Raw genomic sequence first — 21529 nt, forward strand, 5'->3', positions numbered from 1 at the left:
GGCATATCCCATGATCATGTACATTTCGAGAGACGACATCCTGGGCAGGAAGCTCCTCAAGCATTTTTTGTGCTTTATGAACTACACCACATTTGGCATGCATGTAGACCCAAGGCAGTGCCAAGCACGATGTTTTCTTTCAACAAGACAATATCATCATGAATTCTTTTACCCATCCACATGCCTTCAAGTACATGATTGCATGAGATGCCAACGAGGCACATGTTTCCAAGCTACAACACATAGCAACCACGTCAAGAAGGAACTTGAAGAGACCGAGTGAGCTGTCGAAATTCGCATATGCAGAGATGCGTCCGGATTCTCACCTGAATCTCCAACCCTTTTAATTGAAGTAGAAATAGAAATTGCAGGACTATATATCTATATGCAAAATCTTGCAAATGAAACTCCGTAACCATACTGTCCGCTTGCAATGTTATACATCATGGATGTCTCTCTTGAAATAAATACATGATAAATTTGTTTTGAAGATTTTGTCTAAGTTTGAGGAGACCTAGTCGGGAAGCTTGTGAATGTTAGGTACCCCCCAAATGCAGTGGATAACTCGTAAGATGAAAAATTTACCCTTGTGCTTATTTTCATACGCCAATCATAGGGGTAATTCAATTTTGATGCAGGGGGTAAGCCAATAGCACTTACAAGAGGTTTAGCTGGCCTCAGAGGCTTTCATAATAATGCTTTTGGAACCTCGTAGCTGCAATAGTTCTCTTGAAATATATATGGTTAAGGAAGCTCAAGCCCTCAAAGCACAGAAACAAAACTTTAGAAAGCTTTCAGATGGCAACAATGGAGCTCTAAACTCGCGGTGTTGTCTACGGTAGCAAATAGAGAAAATCTCTTCTGCCTAATTAAAGCTTGCAATTAGTGCATAAAGTTTCTGAATGTTAAAAAGTCAACCATGCAAGGATGTCTCTCTTAGGTGCCGCCCTCAGCTTCTTGCATATTTGCCACAACATCAAAGCATCCTTACCAGCTTCAGCTTGTCGTGGGATTCGGGAACAATATTCCCAAGACGAAGAAGAGGAGAACTTTTAACATCTTGAGAACAATATTCCTAGGAAGATCTAATGCACAGAGAGAGAGAGAGAGAGAGAGAGAGAGAGAGAGAGAGAGAAGCAATTGGCACACCCCCGTGGGGACCTCCTGCTATGGGAACATCATCTCCTCGCTGGCGAGGGTGAAGATTTACAAATCTAGCAGAGCTGACACATAGAGGGGCGGGCCTGATCTGTGGGCAGCAGGTACCTTCCAAGCAAGTTATCGGGCTACCGCAGGTGTGTCGTCTCCTCTTTTCAAGCTGGTCCGTCTGTCAAGCACTAAGCACTAGGCAAGCCTCCGGACTATATACACATGTACATTTAAGAAGCTCGCTCATGGGATCGACACCGCGGAACTGGGGCGCGATCGACGAGACGATCTGGATCGTCCGTATGGCGGGGTCGGGCTCAGAATAGGAGGTAAACCTGGGCGACGAATGGCGGGACGACATGGCGCCGGCGGGTGACGTGTCGTCGAGACGTGGGTGAGATGGCGACGGACGATCCACGTCGGCACGAATTATGACGGGGGGGGGAAATCCGACGGGATCACCCGCCATGATTTTGAAGTGGGGTGTGTCACCTCACCTCACCTCAGGCAGTGAGGGGAGCCTTCAGGTCGTCCCGCCCTGTCGCCCGGGTTGCTTTCACTTTGCACCTCGTAGTGCAGCTTGCAAGATGGGCGTTCAACATTGCCACCTCTGTTTTGGGGTTTGAGGGGGTGTTTCAGGGCATCGCGCAGGTCTGTCCAGGGGGTTTCAAGGGCATTGCGGGCAAGGGGGAGCTCTGTCCAGGATTGCGCAGAGATGTCGGGCAAGGCGAAGAAGGGAGGGAGGAAGGGAATGAGGGGCGCCTACTCTACACCACCGCCAAAGAAGCCTGCTGGAAGGGCTGGGGGGGAGCCAAAAAGCCGCCTGCGATGAGAGCCATGCGGTTGAGGGCGGGGCCAACGCCGGTTGAGGAGGTCAAAGAGGTGGGGGGGGAGCTCCTTCTTGCAGTGTCTCAGCCCGATGTTGTTCCAGAGCCTTCGTTGGTCAAGACAGCTGCTGTGACCGGGGAAAGGAAGAAGAAAGCGGGAAAAGGACCAAACAATGACGATGTTCCTCCATTGGCGGCTGTAGAACCGGAGCCATGCAAGCCTGCTGGCTGCTGTGACCAAGGAAGGGAAGAAGAGGGCTTTAAAGGCCCAACAACCAGAACAAGTAAGACAGTTCTCGGGTTTACCTGTGAATGTTCGAGTTTATTTGTGGACGTTTGGGTTTATTTGTTCCAACGTGTGCAGGGTTTGAAGATTGCAATGCCTCAAGGCCAAGATGCTCCTCTGTCGGCGGATGTACCTCGAGAGGCGTGCCAAGGTGCTGCTTCGAAGAAAGCTCCAAAGGCCCCAAAGGCCCCAAAGGAGATCCAACGCACAAAACAGGTAGGACTCTTCTTGTAAATGCTCGGGTTTATCTGTCATTGCCCGAATATTTGTGTGGTTTAAGGGAAATTTGTGCCTGCTGTTAAGTGTTCACATGTGCAGGGTTTGAAGAGGGCAACGCCTTTGAAGATTGATGCTCCTCTGTCGGCGGATGTACCTCGAGAGCCGTGCCAAGGTGTTGTTTCAAAGAAGGCTCCAAAGGCCCCAAAGATTGGAACGCCTTTGAAGATTGCAATGCCACCGGGCCAAGATGCTCCTTTGTCGGCGGAGGTTCCTCGAGAGCAAGGCCAAGGCTCTATTTTGAAGAAGGCCCCAAAGGCCCCAAAGGTCCCAAAGGAGGCCCAACCAACAAAACATGTAAGATTTGTGCAGGGTCAAGATGCTCCTCTGTCATCGGATGTACCTCAGGAGCCATGCCAAGATGCTAGTATGAAGAAGGCCCTGGCCCCAAAGGCCCCAAAGGAGATCCAACCAACAAAACAGGTAGGAGAAATGCCTGGGTTTATCTGTCAGTTCCCGAGTATCGCTAGCTATTAAGTGCTCCTCGGTGTTTAAGATGTGCAGGGTTTGAATCTGGTTAAAGGATCAGGCACGTTCAAGGCTCAAAAAAGCGGCCAGTCAAAGGAGATGAGCGGCACAGTGGGCACCCGACCAGGGGCTCCAAAGGCTCCTAAGGCTCCAAAGGAGGACCAACAAACTAAAATGGTAAGACTGTGCCCGGGTTTATCTGTCAGTGCCCGGGTATTGTGCAATTTTTTTGAAAATTGTGTCGGCTGTAAGGTGTTCACGGGTGGCAATGTGTGCATGATATAATTGTGCTTGAAGGATCAAGTCCCTTGAAGGTTCAAATGAGTGGTCAAGCAAAGAAGTTGAGTGGCACAGCAGGCTCCGAGCCACCCAAGACACAGGTATGCAACAAATGGCCCTAGGCAGCCTATTGCAATGAAATGTCTGAGTGCATTGTCATAGGTGAACAAGAGAAAGGCCAAGGCCAATGTGAAAGAGAAAGAAGGTACGGCGGTCCCCGAGCAACAAAATGTGAAGAGGTTGAAGAGGATGAAAGAGGTGGAAGTCCGTGATCCCGTCAAGCGGAAACTTGTTGTTGATGAGGTAAGCCCCTCAAGTGTTGTGCAAGAAGCCAATGAATTGTTTTTTTTAATCTTATGGTTTTCCTCTTCTTTGATAAAATGGTTAGGTCAAGGTGAAAGGGCACACGGGCAAGGGGTAGTTGGAGAAGGTGCCGGAGGTTAAGATTGCTCTAAAGAGGGATGGTGTGAAGAATAAGGCTAAAAAGCATGTGGAGATGGGGCAAGAGGATGAAGGGCCGGTGGATAAGGCTCTTGCCCTTGTGGGCTCTTCAAAGTGGCCCAAGCTTCAAGTAAAGAGAGCAAAACAATCAGGGGCAAGCTGTACTACCTCCACAACTGTGGTAAGAAGTCCCTAGGTTTATCTGTCACGGCATGGTGTGCAACTCTCTCTTTCTCTCTAGTATTCTTGTTGCCCGGGTTTATCTGTCACGGCATGGTGCGAAACTCTCTCTTTCTCTCTCTCTGTCTCTCTCTCTCTCTCTCTCTCTCTCTCTCTCTCTCTCTCTCTCTCTAGTATTCTTATTGCCTGGGTTTATCTGTCACGGCATGGTGTGCAACTCTCTCTCTCTCTCTCTCTCTCTCTCTCTCTCTCTCTCTCTCTCTCTCTCTCTCTCTAGTATTCTTCTGTCACGGCATGGTGTGAAACTCTCTCTCTGTCTAGTATTCTTATTGCCCCAGTTTACCTGTCACAGCATTGTGTGCAACTCTCTCTCTCTCTCTCTCTCTCTCTCTCTCTCTCTCTCTCTCTCTCTCTCTCTCTCTCTCTCTCTCTCTCTCTCTCTCTAGTATTCTTATTGCCCGGGTTTATCTGTCACGACATGGTGTGCAACTCTCTTTCTCGCTATCTAGTATTCTTATTGCCCGGGTTTACCTGTCACGGCATGGTGTGCAACTCTCTCTCTGTCTAGTAATTTTTATTGCCCCGGTTTATATGTCACTGACTTGCTTTGCCTTTTGTATTGTATTGGATGTAGACGCCTTATGTTGAGGTTATCAATGGGGGTAAGTTGGTGAGGATTTGTCGGGCTAAACCACCATGTGCGAGTCGGAACACTCTCATGGAGAAGCGATCACGGATGATTCAACACTTAAAGAAAGTACATGGGCTGGATGTCTTCATCCCTCAAAGTCTCGGAGGGCGGCCTCAAGGGAGTGTCAACAACGACGTGCCCAAGTCAAGTATACGAGATCAGGTACGGGCCCAACAGCGCTTTAAGGATGTGAGTCGAAAGTTTGCAGTAAATCGCAAGAGGATTGAGGAGAGAGAGAAAAGAATAGGGCAGCCCTCACTTGGGACGTTCTTCCGCGCAAGGCTCAAACGGCCATGAAGAAAGATACTTTTATCATGCAATTTGTGGCCAATCGCATGAAAACGATCGATTAAAAGGAAGAGGCAATGAAAAGGAGATCAAGAGTCATGTGGAGGAAGGATACAAATCTAGGGTAAGTTCTATGGTCATAGAAGCCAACTTTACTATTTTAATCGGGTTTGTGTTTTTGTAAGTGCCCGGGTTTATTCTATGTCTGAGTTTAAATTAATCTGTTTTATTGCAACGCCAGATCAAAGTGGGGACCTTGATTGTTCATAGTGACGAGGATAAAAGCAGCGGGGGGAGTAGCGGAGGGAGTGATGACGAGTCTAACCAGGGTGGGAGTGGGGATGATGATCCCGATTATGGTAGCGATGGGGATGCCGATGATGACGATGGTGGGAGTGACATAAGTGGTGCCGATGATGACGATGGTGGGGGTGACACAAGTGGTGGTGGTGATGACATAAGTGGTGGTGGTGATGACATAAGTGGTGGCAGTGATGACGATGGTGGGGGTGACATAAGTGGTGGCGATGATGACGGTGAGGATGATGGGACTGATGACGAGGATGACGACGGTGGAAGTGGCAAAGGGGACAGTGAGGATGGTGCCCAAGATGTTAGTAGTGACGAGGATGAGGCGCAAGAGATTTTATCTTCACCTGCTTGAGATTGTTTTGAGAGACTATGTCGTTTGTATGATTTTGTTTCACATACTTATCAGCTCTAACATGGAATGTGAACTTTTCATTCTCTCCTCGGCTTTAGGTGGTTAAAACAATTTTGTGTTACAATTTTTTTGGGTTGACATGTTATCCACCGTGACGTTTACATGTTCGGATGTTAAATTAAGTCTGGGTTTATGGATTGCCTGGGTTGATATGTGTAATGGCTTTACTTTATCGGTTATCAAATAAGTCTAGGTTTTACGGATTTCCTGGGTTGATATGTTGTCCGAGTTGACATGTTATTTGTATAGTGGTTTGCATTCATGGTTTATATGTTATTTGTATAGTGTGCTGCAAACTTAGAAAATGTTGTTTGTATGAACTTGCATCACATACTCATGAGCTTTAGCATGCAATGTGTTGGCTTTACCTTCTCTCTCTTGGCTTAAGCTATGAAGTTAAGTTGCTTCATAGTTTGAATAGTGTGCCTTGGGTAGACATCCATGGTATATGTGAAAGCCTGTGAAGTGAGTAGATTTTGTGGTTGTATTTGCAAGTTGTGTTGTTTGGTATCATGGTAAATTTCACCATATGGTTTGAAAGCCTCTCTCTCTCTCTCTCTCTCTCTCTCTCTCTCTCTCTCACACACACACACACACACACACGAAAACTCATCCAATGTTTTATGAGGCCTCATCGTGTTTTATGTTTTGGTGCGTTAGTCATGCATTTGGTTTTCCTTGGACAATTTCAAAAAAAACATTGACATTGCCATTGTGCCTAAGCTATTAGTAGTGGTAGTAGTATTAGTGCTCGTAGTGAAAATCCACAATGATGATGGTAGAAAGAGGAAAGGAAGATGCTGCCAAGAGTATAAGACAATCATACTAGAAGGACAAATATCTTCTCCACTTGCATCACGTACATTTCTACAACTAAACTCTCTCTCTCTCTCTCTCTCTCTCTCTCTCTCTCTCTCTCTCTCTCAGTGTGTGTGTTTGAACCTAATTAGTCTAATATTAACATAAAAATTTATTATTGTATAACTTAAATCTAACTATATAGACACTGCAATCTCTATCAAAGTTGAGAAAAACTATACACCTAATAGTTGCACAAGAAATACAATCCTAAGAGGGCATCGAGAATGAACTGCCACATAAAGAGGTCGCCCATGGTCAATTAAAATAGGTATGGAATTAAGTGTATAAAGCAGAGGTATTGAAAATTATTTTAGGGAAGGTAATGAGTCAAAATTCTCCATCACAAGACAAGAAGTAGTGCCGATAGGTTGAGAAAAACCCAAAACAGGTATAAGGTTGATTGAAAGAAAAACAAAAAGCCTATCAAGTTGTACAAAGTAAGAATAGTCCACTCCTTTACCACCATAATAATAAGTTTAAAACTTGCCATATTCAGGTGAAAAGAGATGGTAGGTGATTGAGAGGTCCAAGAATAGTAAAAATAACCAAACATGGGTTACAGAGAAACCCGGGCAAAACAGCAAGACAAGAGGCAGATGTTTACTGCTCAATTTCAGGTAAAAAGATATGGTAAGTGATTGAGAGGTCCAAAAATAGTACAAATAACCAAACATGGGATACAGATAAACCCGGGCAAAACAGCAAGACAAGAGGAAGATGTTCACTACTCAGTTTCAGGTGAAAAGATATGGTAGGTGATTGAGAGGTCCAAAAATAGTACAAATAACCAAACATGGGATACAGATAAACCCGGGCAAAACAGCAAGGCAAGAGGAAGATGTTTACTGCTCAATTTTACAAAAGTACAATTCGATGAGTTGATGCCAATACTCCATGCATGGTTTCCCCATCATTGAACTTCAGATCAAAAAAACGCTCATCGTCATTGTTTGGTCCGTATACCACAAATGTAACAAGGCATTCATAAGCATTAGACCCATGAAACAACAAGGCTTGTCGGCCTATCAATGCTCCTAGCTTTTCTTGAGCTCTTAGCCGTGGAGTCATAGGCAACAATGCATTGCAAGTGTGGCATGTATCGACCCCCTCGTACACCAAGAAAGTCTTTGTGCAACAATGATGACAGTAAACCCGCCTTTGCGAAGCAAACCGAACTCGCTTACGGCCCCTTTGAAGCTTCTGTCGCAAGGCACCCGTTTGTTTAGCAGGCCGTGTGGGCACCGTGATTTGCATATTTACTCCTTCTGGCTTAGGTTGGCCATGCCCAAGTCGAGTGACAGTTACATGTGCCTGTACTTGTGTTACACTTCCCTTCTTTGGCAAATCGATCTCCATGGGTGCTCTTTGAGCAAAGAGGCCAACATATGCTGCTCGCACTTGCCCCACCAATGACAAGATCTTTGAGTCACTATATGATGGAATGCCCTCTTCAATGTTGTGCAAGAGTTCTTTTAACTCTTCAATGCATTGGGTCAAAACTTGTGTTGGAGAAGGCTCTACATCGATGGTAGTATCCTCAAACTGTTCAGGATCGTGCTCCACGACTAGCTCTCGGGCTGTGTCAATGATGGGTAGAATATGGCTAATATGAGAAAAGAAGTCCCTTAAGATGAGTCACATTCCATATAGATGCTTGCAGTTGCTAAACCAATATGGGCAGTCACAATATGCCGATTGTATACTAACTTGATACCATGTCCTTGTGGATGACATGCTCAAGACCTTAAATAAGAGTGCAGCTTCATCGATAACTTGAATTGTTGATGGGTCATTTGCATATCTCCTTAAGATTTCTTCACCTCGTGCAAGTCTTGTGGTCTGTAGTTGATCACTTCCATAAATGTTGTGCTTTCCAGAGTCAACTACACAAAATATACAGTGATCAGCTTCAGAAGCAATCTAGACACAGATAAACCCGGGCAACCATATAAACCTATACCATACTATAAACCCAGGCACAAATGCAAGTCTTCATGCAAACGAATAATCCTACTAGGCAGTCATAGAAAAAACCATTGCCTTTGCTTTGATTAATATGAAAAGAAAATATTATACCAATCTCTTGCTTCTGACGAAAGAACTCGATAGCAGTGCCACCCATTCGTGTCCTGGCGTTGGAGTCACCCACCAGGGCATGCAATAGATCCAAGGCTGATCGATTGATCCTTGCATCTAGAAGCGTGTATTTCACATACTGCCATAGTCGCTCGACCAAATTGGTAGTGTCCACATGCCCATGTGGAAATAAACGACTGTATTTTGGACACATTCGTCGCCAGATGCATGTCTTTGCGGCCCAACCATTGCAGAATATATACCTTACAATATTAGTGTGGCCTTCACATTCTATCAACAACTGGGCATACCGAGCCTCGAAGTTGTCCTCTATACAACATTGCATTAGATTTTCCATTGATGCATATAGGGTTTCACACATCTCCTTAGGAGCCTGCAAAAAAAGTGGGCAGGCATATCAAGAAACATATACGAGATAATCTATAGTTCACCCATATCAGCCCAAGTCCACACAGATAAGCTCTCACACACAGAAAAACCAAGGCACTGACAGATAAACCCAGACACTGATAGATAAACCCAGGCACCATCAAATAAATCCAGGCATTGATAGATAAACCCAGGCACAAACAAATAAATCCAAGCATAGACAGATAAACCCAGGCACAGACAAATAAACCTAGGCACTAATAGATAAACCCAAGCACTAACAGATAAACCTCTGACACGCAGATAAACCCACGTACACATATACAAAACCATATTACAAACCTGTGGAAGCAAGTGCTCCACCCATGCTTTCTTGGTATGGAACCAACATAGCAAGACAATACATGCAACTTGTTGAGTTGTCCCATCTTTGTCCACCTCCCAACAAGATTGATCAGCATGAACCACTTTATTGATAGCCAATAATAAAGTTATACACTTGTCAATCACCAATGCTCGAGGGCGAATGCTGTTCATTCTGTGGAACACAAGACTTAGTGTCACTTGCAAAGAAATGCTTTCTTAAGATGTTCCTACATCATTTGTGCACAACATAAACCACAAGGGTAAACCAATTCCATTTTGATTTGGAAATACGGCTGCATAGAGTGGCATCCCAAAAACATTTGTTTTGAATGTGGAGTCTATTGCCCAAGCATTGTTTGTTGAGAAACGCAAGCACATGCGGAGCATCCAATCATCCTGAATAATGAGTATGAATGGCCTTTCCATCTCATCGAAGGCATCCGGGTTGTAGGGTTGACAATAGAGAACTTTGTTTTGCTCTTTTAATTTTAGAGCCTCTTGGTACATTGAAGACCAGTCATCGCTTCCTAGCCTCCCTAAACAAAAGCAGTCAATTAAACTCAAGTCTTAAATGAATCTGATAGATAAACCCAAGCAATATAATAAATAAACCCAGGCACTACCCCAAAATAAACCCAGGCACCATGACATATAAGCCCATACAAACCTATGATTATCCCAGCAAGGAGACATTCATGGCTTTATTTACCTTCGGATCGGAGCTGATATGCCATCATTTGAATTTCCTTTGGTATCATGAAGAATCTATGTGACACTTGCTCTATCGGCAATGCCATATTGAAGTGAAATAGCTCCTTGGAGACACTCATCTTTGCCACATGACGACATGTTCCAACGTCAAACAAATCTTCCATGCATCATTTCCTCACAGTAGGATGCACCGGCAAGTGATAAAGATCCTCACGTGATCCCGGCACATGACCTTTGTGCCCAACATGAACCCTTATCCTTACACTTTCCTTTATATCATAGACGCGTTGAATGACGATAGTAAACGGGCATCCACACTTCTTTGATGTGCGCAGTCTTCGATGATTGTGGCCCTTTCTTCGTGCCTCCCCATTGCGATGACACACAAGTTGAATGAAGCCCCTCGACGACGATGATTGCCGCTCTACCAATCTAGCCTTGTGCTTGATGGAAATAGCGTTGATCACATTTTGAATATCATCCATCAGCGCTGTTTGTTCCTCAACACCACCTTCATCCTTGCCGGGACTCTTTTGTCTGTCTTGCAAACCCGGGTAATTTTCTATGGAAGTGGTGTCATGGCTCTCCAATTCCCCCAACCCGGGCAACGATGCACAAACACACAAGTCCAAAAACTCCTTCACATAAGCAAGTGGGATTCCATGTTGTCTAATACTTGTGCACCATGTACATGCAATGGATGCCATCGTTGCCCGCAAGCATAAATGGTCGTTTGAGTGGCATGCCGAAACAATGCTTTCCCAATCTTCTATACATGCAATCAACTTTCCATTCCCAATAACAAGATGCGAAGATCCACCTTGGCCAACCATTACGTGGAGTGAATCCCTCATTCTTGCCCATTTTTTCAAGTCTAGCACACCTCGCTTGTCATGGGCTTTGAGAGCACTTATGGTAATCGTTTCGCCACTTTCGATAGAAGCTATCATAAGCTGTATGTTTGTTGGGAGAAGAGGGGGAGATCGACCGCTTAGAATATTCAACACAAGCTTTCAAGCCATCACCATCAAATTGTCCATCTCTTCTTCCAATTTCCAAGCGCACACACTCACCTAGACTATCACACACACACACACACACACACACAGTAAACATAGAATTGACATAGACATGCTTGTAAGAGAGTGTAAGAGATGTGTAAGATATGGAGACTAGATTAGAGAGTACACAACAAATTAACCATAGCTTAAGAGAGTAGAGAAGAGAATCTGCAAGAGAAAGGCCTAAACCTAGCCCCAAACTCCACGGCACCTCTCTTGTGGAGTTGGTATTTAATATATTACTTTGAGTTTAAGGTGCCAAAAATTGAGGCCCCTCTTTTACAACCACTTTACTTTTGCAAATGAGTGAAGCTCATTAGTTCTTGCATGACCCATAAGGGGAGTTCCCACTACAACTATTTACAGAGCCATAGTGGCTTATTGAAATGATGTTCAAAGATACTGTGCAAATATAAAGTGGCCAAGAGTAGTTGCAGTCGCCTCTTCATCAACTCCCCGCATTCCACTCTACAAAATCATTATCAACTCCATTAGAAAAATAAACAGACAGCACATAATTAATCATTACGCCCATCTATCCCAATTGCAGCTAACCACTACAACAAGAGGGTGCCCAGTCTCGTAACATCCCTCCCACCACGGATAGCAACTGTCCTCAATTGCTCAATAGAGAAATCAACTGGACCGTGAGTGATGGAAAGTGTGGAGAAGGTCGGGAAAGTGGCGAAAAAACTTTTCAGGCATCCATTTGGCATCCTCTCTAGGGTGGCCTTTGAAAGTCAAAAGGTAACGGTTATAAACCATTCCAGTGCGTGTAGTAGTGGTGTCATGGTCAACTATTTTGTCAGGGATGAGTTGCTCTTCTTGGTCTACAAGTGAAGGTGGGTCTTCATAAATGTGGTGTGTAGGTAGGGGTCCTCGGAATGGGCGTAAAAGACTAATGTGAAAGGCATTGTGAATGTGCCAATGTGCAGGTAGGTCTAAACGAAAAGAAACATCGTTAATGACAACTGAAATTTTGAAAGGTCCATAAAAACGAGGAGCAAGCTTAACAAAGATATTAGTATCAACACTTTTGATCCGTCATTTTTCGATGCGAAGTAAAACATGATCACCTTGTTTGAATTGGTGTGCCTTGCGGTGCTTGTTAGCATGCTTGGTGTAAAGTTCTTGTGAGTGTTTAATGGCAGAATGCACACTTGCAAAAATATCATGAAAGTCAGTAGTGAAATCATCAGCGACATGCACAACATTAGAAAGACGTGAAGCAGGAGTAGGAAGTGAGTGACCATATACAATTTCAAAGGGAGATTTACCCGTGGCAGTGTGAGTGGTGTTATTGTATGAAAATTGCAAAATATGTAGGTAGTCATCCCATTTCTTAGGTTGAGAGGAAACATAAGCCTTCAACAAGTCAATAATAGTGCGGTTGGTGACATCGGTTTGGCCATTAGATTCAAGATGAAATGCAGAAGTGAAGTCAAGTGTAGTGCCAAGATTTTCAAATACAGTAGTCCAAAAAGCACTACAAAATTTTGAGTCTCGATCAGAAATAATCACTTTAGGCAAACCATGATGTGAAAAAACAGTCTTCAGAAACAAAAGTGCAGCTTGATGTGCTGTGAGTGTTTTCTTACATGGAACAAAGTACGCTTGTTTAGAGAAACGATCAATAATAGTCCATATCATGTCATGTTTGTGTATTGTGAGTGGGAAACCAGTAACAAAATCCATGGAAATATGTTCCCAAGGTCTTTCAGGAATGGGGAGAGGGTGTAAAAGTCCCAATTTCTTACCTGTAGCTGCTTTGATTTTTTGACAAATCAAACAAGTTGACACATACTGTTTAACATCCATTCTCATAGCAGGCCAATAGAAATCATGACATAAATTTTGAAAAGTTGCAGCAACTCCTCTATGTCCAGCATAAGGTGGTTTGTGCAATTCTTCAATAATTAATGTACGAAAAGATTTAGTCACATACAATTTTTGTTTGAAATAAAGAAAGTTTTCTTGAATAGTGTATTCGAGAAATGTGTGTACATAATTATCAAGCATGTGCAACCATGTCGTTTTGAAGTCATCATCATGTGCATAAGTGTCAGGCATAGTGTCAAAGGAAGTTCCCGTAATGGTTGATAGATGATTAAGTGAGGGTCGTCTACTCAAAGCATCAACTACAACGTTTTCTTTACCGGGTTGGTATTGAATGTTGGGCTGGAAACTTTGAATAAAAGCGGCCCACTTAATATGTCTATCATCTATTAAGGGCTGAGAAAGTAAATATTTGATACTTTGTTGATCAGTTTTAATGATCAAGTCAGTACCCATTACATAGTGTTTCCAAATTTTCAATGCATGTACCACAGCAGTCAACTCTTTATCATAAGTACTGAACTTTGTTTCAGATGGTTTGAATTTACGACTTTCGAAAGAAATTGTATGGTTATCTTGCATAAGGACTGCACCGATACCTTTCCCACTAGCATCAGTGACTACCACAAAGAATGGTCTTTCAAAATCAGGCAATTGCAATACAGGTGCATTAGTCAAAGTATGTTTAAGTGCATTAAATGAGATTTCTTGCAAATCAGTCCATTCATAAGGCATGTTTTTCTTCAACAAGAGAGTCAAATAATGTGCTTTGTAAGCAAAATTACGAACAAATTTCCTGTAATAGCTACAAAGACCAATAAACGATCGTAGCTCATGCAAGTTTTTGGGTCTAGGCCAGGATTGAATGGCTTCAATTTTCTTTGGATCTACATGTATTCCCTTACCCGATACAATGTGTCCCAAATATTCAATTTCAGATTGGAAAAATGAACTCTTTTCAGGATTCAAATACAAGTGATTTTGTGCAAGCAGATCAAATACACGTGTTAAATGTTGCTTATGCTCTTCTTCAGATTTACTGAATACCAAAATGTCATCAAAAAATACAATCACAAAATCTTGATGGTCAATGAAAATGCGATTCATCATGCGTGTGAATGTAGCTGGTGCATTTGTCAAACCAAATGGCATGACAAGAAATTCATAGTGCCCAGTTTGTGTTCTGAAAGCAATTTTGTAGACATCATGTTCAAACATTTTGACTTGGTGATACCCTGATTTAAAGTCAATTTTTCTAAAGATGTTTGCCCCTTTCAGTTTGTCTAGTAGATCATCCACTCTAGGAATAGGAAATCTATTCTTAATGGTGATCTTGTTTAAAGCCCTGTAGTCGATACACATACGAAAGGTTCCATTTTTCTTCTTAACAAGAAGTACCGGAGCTCCGTATGGTGAACTACTGCGTCGGATTAGGCCTCGGTCAAGTAAATCAGTGATTTGATTTTGTATTTCCGTGTGTGCGATAGGATTTACACGATAAGGTGCTCTACAAGGAGGTTCACTACCCGGTATGATGTCAATTTTGTGGTCTTCGGGGCGTGATGGTGGAATTCTAGGTGGTAGATCATGCATGAAACAATCTTTAAATTGAGAGAGGAATTCATCATGGGTGGAGTTATGTGAAGTTTCCGTTTCAGCAGAAATTTGATTTACCAAGACTAGATATGTTTTCCCCAGTTTTTGAATTGCTCGTTTGGCTTGAGTGTGAGAGAGGAGTGGAAATTTTTGATGTGCCAGTGTTGCTTGGATGGAGAAAGTTTTATTATTATGAGTGAGAGACATTGTACGTGTTTTATAATTAATCAACGGGTCAAATTCGTGACGAAATGGCATTCCCAAAATCATATCGAGTCCATGCAATGGTGCTACCAAAAATGTACGTGCTTGTGTGAATTCACCAATGCAAACTTCAACATTGAATTGAGTTTTACAATTAAAACATTGATTATTAAAAACAGTTTTGACCTTATGAGGTGATGAAATTTTAGAGAGTGATAGTTGTTGTGCCAATCGTGTGGAAATGAAATCATGGCTACCACCATCATCTAGCAGAATGGTGACATTTTCACCTTTAACAGTGCCTTGCACTTTAAACAAAGTGTGAGGAGATATAGGAGTACCTGAGGATGGGTTGTCATCGTTATCATAATCAGGATCATATCCCTCACCGTAGTTAACTTCCACTTCATTGTCGTCGGGTGTAGCATCTTCGATGAGGTTAAGAGTAGCTCTGTTGGGGCGGTTGTTGTTGAAGGGTTTCTGATTTGAATTCCTTTTGACTCCATTTGAATGGCCATTGGATTGACCATTGCCCTTAGCATGACCATTTGGGCACTTATCTGCATAGTGACCATACTGAAAGCATTTAAAATACTTCACCTTTTTGTTACCATTAGAATTTGGAGGAGAACGCTGGTTGAAAGAATTTTGGTTGCCTCGTTGTTGGGTGTTGTTGTTGTTGTTGCTCATATGAGGTTGAGCAGTTGTAGGAGAATTGTCGAATCTACGTCTTTTGAAAAAAGTACGGCTTTGGTGTTTGTTTCTGTCAAAGTTAGTAGAGAAAGGAGGTCTCTTGTTGCGGTTAGTGTTAGCAGGTTGATCAGTGTGAGAGGAATGTCCACCTTTCTTCTTTTCTGCGTTGAGAGCCAAATTAATAGCCTTTGTCAGAGAATCTGGTTCGAAAAAATCTACCTCAGCACCAATTTGTAGTGGCAAGCCTGATATGTACTTACGCTTCAATTTCATGCGACTAACATGTTCAATAGCTTGCAGTTGAATTAAACAGTTCCAAAAACGATCAGTGTAACCCTGTACATCTTCATTTCGACCCTGTCGAATTAAATCCCATTGACGTCGTGCTTTAGCTTTGTATTGTGTGGGCAAAAATTGAGGTAAAAACACTTTTTTGAATGCATGCCAGGTGCGTGGTCTTCTACCGTGTTGTTTGGTTGCGTTCCACCACAATGCAGCGCTACTAGTGAGATGATTTGATGCACACTTTACCATTTCACGTTCGGAAAAGTCTTCATCATGAAAATAGTCATCTAGTTGACTAACCCATGCTAGAACCGTGCTAGCATCTTTAGTGCCATCAAAATCTTTGAAAGTGAAGGCTTTTCTGCTAATTTTGTTTTGCTTGGGTGCCAGTGCAAATTCGGTGCGTGCAGAATACAATAATTTATCTTCAAGTTCTTGCCTTCGCATGCGTTCATATGTGAGTGACTGCTGCAAATTTTGAAGCTGCTCTGCAATCGTGGGTGCCTGAGGAAGGTGTGCCATGATTGCGTATGTGTGTGTGTGTGTGTTTTTTTTTTTTTTTTCAAATAATAATGCTGAAAATGGCTATATAGTGATATTTACAGATGCAATATGCGGAATAAGTGAGAGAGAGTAAAATAAATAATAGAAATGAAATGTACTTAGCTTAAAAATCGCATTGGCGTCCAGTCCAGAATGGCGATGCGCTAGGAAATTGCCAAAAGAGTGAGCGGTTCGATGGTGCGTCTGCGAGTTGGTTGAATTTCGTGGCGCCCGATCTCTCGTACCCCCAAGCAAAAAGCAGTAGCAGTCGCAAAATTTTTTCACAAGTTATTCAGGTGACCTGCTCCTTGGCGGATGATTGTCAGCTCAATTGTGATAGCTGATTTTCAAAAAGAATCAATTTTGTTCTTTGAAAATTTGACGACTTCGAAAGAAAATTTTTCTCCGCTGCTGTTGATTAATTTTTTTATTTTATTTTTGGCCAATCCGGAGCTGAAGAATTTTCATCGGTGTCGACCAAGATTCGCTACCGTGGCGGATGGGTGAGTTTTGTTGAGGACCAAGAGTATCGAAAGAAGGGGTGATTGACTTCTTAGCAAAGGAAGACTTCTGAGTTAAATTGGTGGGTTTGATACTTCAATAGCAAATAGCAAAAGGAGACTTTTAAGCTTTCAAAAAGGCACCAGTGAATTCAAAGTCTTGAAAGTTAAAGTAAAGTTAACTTTTATGCATGATAATGTCTTGGCAGCCACTACAAGAGGAAAACCAGCAGGCTGTCATGATTTGGGAGATAGCACTTTCTACAATGGAACTTGGGCTTTGTGATAGTAGGAAAGTATGTTTCCCAAGCAAAGGCGATTCTCTTGCTACCAATCAAAGGCACTTTTATTGCAGGTCAATTAAGATTGATTTTGTATGCAAGGGTTGTGTCCCACAGTGTGCTTCGGTTCGAGTTGCTCGGGGTGAATTTCAAGCTTGAATTTGCAGCTCGAGGGATTCAAGCTTCCTTGGAAGACCTTCAATTTCTCTTCGTCTTTTGTTTGATAGCCGTGATCGCCTACTTCGTTCTGCAACGTGAAATTCGCCAAGCTTTAGAGAAGATTTCCTCTCTTAATTCCGTCGAGTACAACCCTTCTAAAATCTTTCAGAATCCTCCTATGCCGAGTCGGTTCCATCGCTTTTATTCCAACTTCTTTCGAATCTTCTTTTCACCTTCCTACCCGTAACGTCATATTTCCACAAATTTTAGTATTTATCGCAAAATAGATGTTGCGCATACCCGTTTTTAATCGTCGTGAAGCCGAAATTGGAAGCCGGTTACTGATTAGTAGTCGATTCGCCACCAATTGATGACCGAGTAGAATTTGTTTTGCAAATTAGACCGATTAAGCTTTGAATTTCCACGAATCCTTGAATCTTTGTATTGCAAATTTGATAAATTGCAATTTCAAGGTTGTGGATTCGAGAAATTCCCTTCTTGAAATTGAAATCCGATGCCAATTTACTCAAACCTGGTTGCTCTGATACCACTGTTGGGAGAAGAGGGGGAGATCGACCGCTTAGAATATTCAACACAAGCTTTCAAGCCATCACCATCAAACTGTCCATCTCTTCTTCCAATTTCCAAGCACACACACTCACCTATACTATGACACACACACACACACACAGTAAACATAGAATTGACATAGACATGCTTGTAAGAGAGTGTAAGAGATGGAGACTAGATTAGAGAGTACACAGCAAATTAACCATCGCTTAAGAGAGTAGAGAAGAGAATCTGCAATAGAAAGGCCTAAATCTAGCCCCAAACTCTAGGGCACCTCTCCTGTGGAGTTGGTATTTAATATATTACTTTGAGTTTAAGGTGCCAAAAATTGAGGCCCCTCTTTTACAACCACTTTACTTTTGCAAATGAGTGAAGCTCATTAGTTCTTGCATGACCCATAAGGGGAGTTCCCACTACAACTATTTACAGAGCCATAATGGCTTATTGAAATGATGTTCTAAGATACTGTGCAAATATAAAGTGGCCAAGAGTAGTTGCCGTCGCCTCTTCATCAACTCCCCGCATTCCACTCTACAAAATCATCATCAACTCAATTAGTAAAATAAATAGACAGCACATAATTAACCATTATGCCCAGCTATCCCAATTGTAGCTAACCACTACAACAGGAGGGTGCCTAGTCTCGTAACAATGTTTGTCTATCAAAAGCAAAGTACCTAGTTGATGCAAAAGCAAATGCATCCAAACACCCACTTTGATGCTCTTCAAAGAACTCTTCCACCTCATCCATATCACTTGAGTTTTCATCCGAAGCGCTAACCGCCCCCCCCCTCGGACTCGTTCCAAGCACCATCAAGATCCCCGAAGCTCTCATGGCCTTGTAGCTGCAAGAGCAACCCATTCAGATCCCACCTCCAAGGCCCCCCAACCATTGCCCCTCCACTGGCGCAGGCGTGCATCTTTGTCAACACAAAACACCCACCTGTGCCCCCTGTTCAGAGGCCCGGGTTTACCCCCACCCCTACACTTGCTCTGTTGCACGACCTTCCCCAATTCAAATATGAAACTGGCCCGCCACCCCGCCACCCCACCTTGCATGAAGCAATCCCTTTCGACGCCCTAACTGACAATCATTGTCCGCACATGGAAAGCCGCCCCGGCCACCCACCTGTCCCTTTATCCACGTGGCACCTCGTCGCCAGAGGCCACGTCACCCGCCTGGCGCCACATCGTCCCGCCATTGGTCTCCTGGGTTTACCTCCTACCCCGAGCCCGGCCCCGCCACGCGGACGATCCAGATCGTCTCGCCGATCGCGCCCCAGTTCTGCGCCATCAATCCCATGAACGAGCTTCTTAAATGTGCATGTGTATATAGTCTAGAGGCTAAGCAAGTCTATTCTAGCGTGCAGGGCCTAACATATTTGGAGGATCGCTTTCAGGGGGATTGTAGCTTGGAGTTGCAGGTGTTTTGGTAGCTTTCTCATGTGGGTTCTCATTGTTGGGACTTGTGCTGACTCGGATGGCTATGGTTGGTAGTGCATGGTATCTTCTTTTGTGCTAGTGTGGTCTGGGTGTTTGCTCGTCTGTGGTCTTGTTGTCGGCCTTAGCTATCAGAGGATGGAGGCTTCATGTGGTGTGATGATGTGAGGGGATTGTGCATACGTCCTTGGTAGCTAGCACCGACTGCAGGAGCACTAGGTCGAGGGTAAAGTTCAATGGGCAGAGTTGCAGCACATGAAGCTGGTTGGTTAGGTTTGAGGGTGCAGGTGGAGCAGTGAGCAACACTATTTAGAGACAAGAGCCGATGGAGGTGCATAAATTATAAAAGGTTCCCTCAAATCAAGGCCAACCTAGTGTGCTAGGTGGAGCTTCGTAGCCTACCCTTCGAGAAGTTAATGCTCAGTTCAAGGACTGAGCACTGAGCACTGAGCACTGAGTTCGGCTGGTCGGGACTCGACTATCACCGATGGTGAGTTGGCATAGTGAGCCAAACTGGCAGACATGGCCTACAATCAAAATAGTGCAATGCAGCCAAAGTGGTGCTCAAAAGCCAATAGTGAGAAGTCCAAGCAGAAGCCAAGTCTAGCCTTATTTCTAGTCATGCACATAGACCTTGAAAGCTGTCTTTTTTAAATAGATATTAGATAACACTCACAATTGTGAGTACTGCAAAAAAAAAAAAAAAAAAGGGGGGGGGAGGGACAATAGATGATGGGATTATCACTAATTAGTCATTTTCCACTACCATTGGAGGTGGAAAAGTGCATGCGTGCACTATAGATAGGTGGTGCTTTACTTTCGATGTTGGAGCTGCATCATATGCACGTGGGAGAGGTCGAGAAGAAGAAGAAGAAGATGGGAGGGAGGGACATAGAGAGAGAGAGAGAGAGGGAGAGAGATCACCTTGTGCTACATAGCTATCACTCATTTTCAAATTTTCAAGGGTAGAGAGATTATCATGAAAAGCTGTAACAATTATTTGGCCAACTTCTCTGACTCGCGTAAATTGAAGAAGGTTCGCCTGCCACGTGGCCTTCACCTTTCCTTTTTCTCCTTAGACTCCAAAGGATCTCCCCAAGATTCGTCCCATAATTGGAAGGCCAAGCTTCACAATTCGTCTCCCAAGGCTTGGAAGGAATCTCACAAAATGCTGGTTGAAGTAAAAGAGGAAGAAGAAATTGTATGTGCCACGTATTAGAAGTGATACTTTAGTCAACGTATGCAAATTGACCAACGAATGTAGCAAAAATGAGGACAACATTTATGCCTTATTTCAGCAAGCCAAAGAAGTCAGTAGAAGCTCTAAAGTCAAAGGACTACCTTATGCTTCACCTTCACAAGGTAGTTCCATGAGTGTCAAAGCTTATTCAACATTCAAATATAAGTTGACAAGAGAAGCACAATGTGGGGCACACATATGACTTAGCCTCCTTGCCGTTTGAAAATATGCTTTCAAAACACAAAACTTTAGTCAAATACTAGTACGGTCGGTCGCCTTGGGCGGCCTCTCTCTCCTCTTTATTGCGTGTCCTTTTTCTCTTTCTCTCTCCCTCTTTTGGAACGTAGCCTTCATCTCGAAGCTTGCACCACGTGTAAAGGGAACTCCCCTCCGCCATATTATGTTAAGTAGATATAAGATGGTCTCCTTTCTCCCAAATCAATCTTTTCCTTATGAGAATTACGAGCACCCACCAACTCAACACGTTGTGAGACGAATTGTGAAGCTTGGGCTTCGAATTATGAGCACATGCCGACCAAGACAACAAAGAGACACACCAAAAACATCATTTCTCAGCCAAAAAATCTCACCCCAAAAAACGTCAAAGAACTCTCTCACTGATTCTAGTAGCCTTGCATCCAATGAGAGAATCACAAATCCAGTTCACCCTACACAAAATAGTACTCTCTTTACTCAATTCTACATCAAAGCACATTCTTAAAAGCTTCAAAAAAATTCATACAAAACTCCACACAGAAACTTGAAGAGATAAACCCTAATCTAGCCCCTCACGCACCCAAAAACAAGAAGGACGAGAGGTAGGATTGCATAGGAGCACTACTGTCTTAGAAAGTTATGACATTTTGCTTCATCATCATTCAAAATACTAAGGAAGCATCCCCCAACCTTGGTTGTCATGGCACCATGCCATCTCTATGCTTTTCAACCACTTTAAATCATTTTTAGGTCATTTTATTGCTATTTTTGGTAGCTTTTCACCCTAAATTGACCTTTTTTTGAGCCAAAAATTCCATAACGAGAGGTCATTTTTTTGAAATCAAGTCACAAAGAGTATTTAAGCTCCAAAGGCATGGAGCTCACATGTGTA

General features: G+C 43.2%; 2 pseudogenes; one reads left to right on the plus strand and one right to left on the minus strand.

Moving 5' to 3' along the window:
- The first annotated feature begins 1616 nt into the window (after positions 1-1616).
- On the plus strand, positions 1617-5573 carry LOC147434103 (uncharacterized; annotated as a pseudogene).
- A 4650-nt stretch (positions 5574-10223) lies between these two features.
- On the minus strand, positions 10224-18661 carry LOC147434104 (uncharacterized; annotated as a pseudogene).
- Positions 18662-21529: the final 2868 nt, after the last annotated feature.

This window comes from Adiantum capillus-veneris, chromosome 19 (genome assembly GCF_014529385.1).
Source record: "Adiantum capillus-veneris isolate H3 chromosome 19, ASM1452938v2, whole genome shotgun sequence".
In the NCBI taxonomy this organism is placed as follows: domain Eukaryota; kingdom Viridiplantae; phylum Streptophyta; class Polypodiopsida; order Polypodiales; family Pteridaceae; genus Adiantum; species Adiantum capillus-veneris.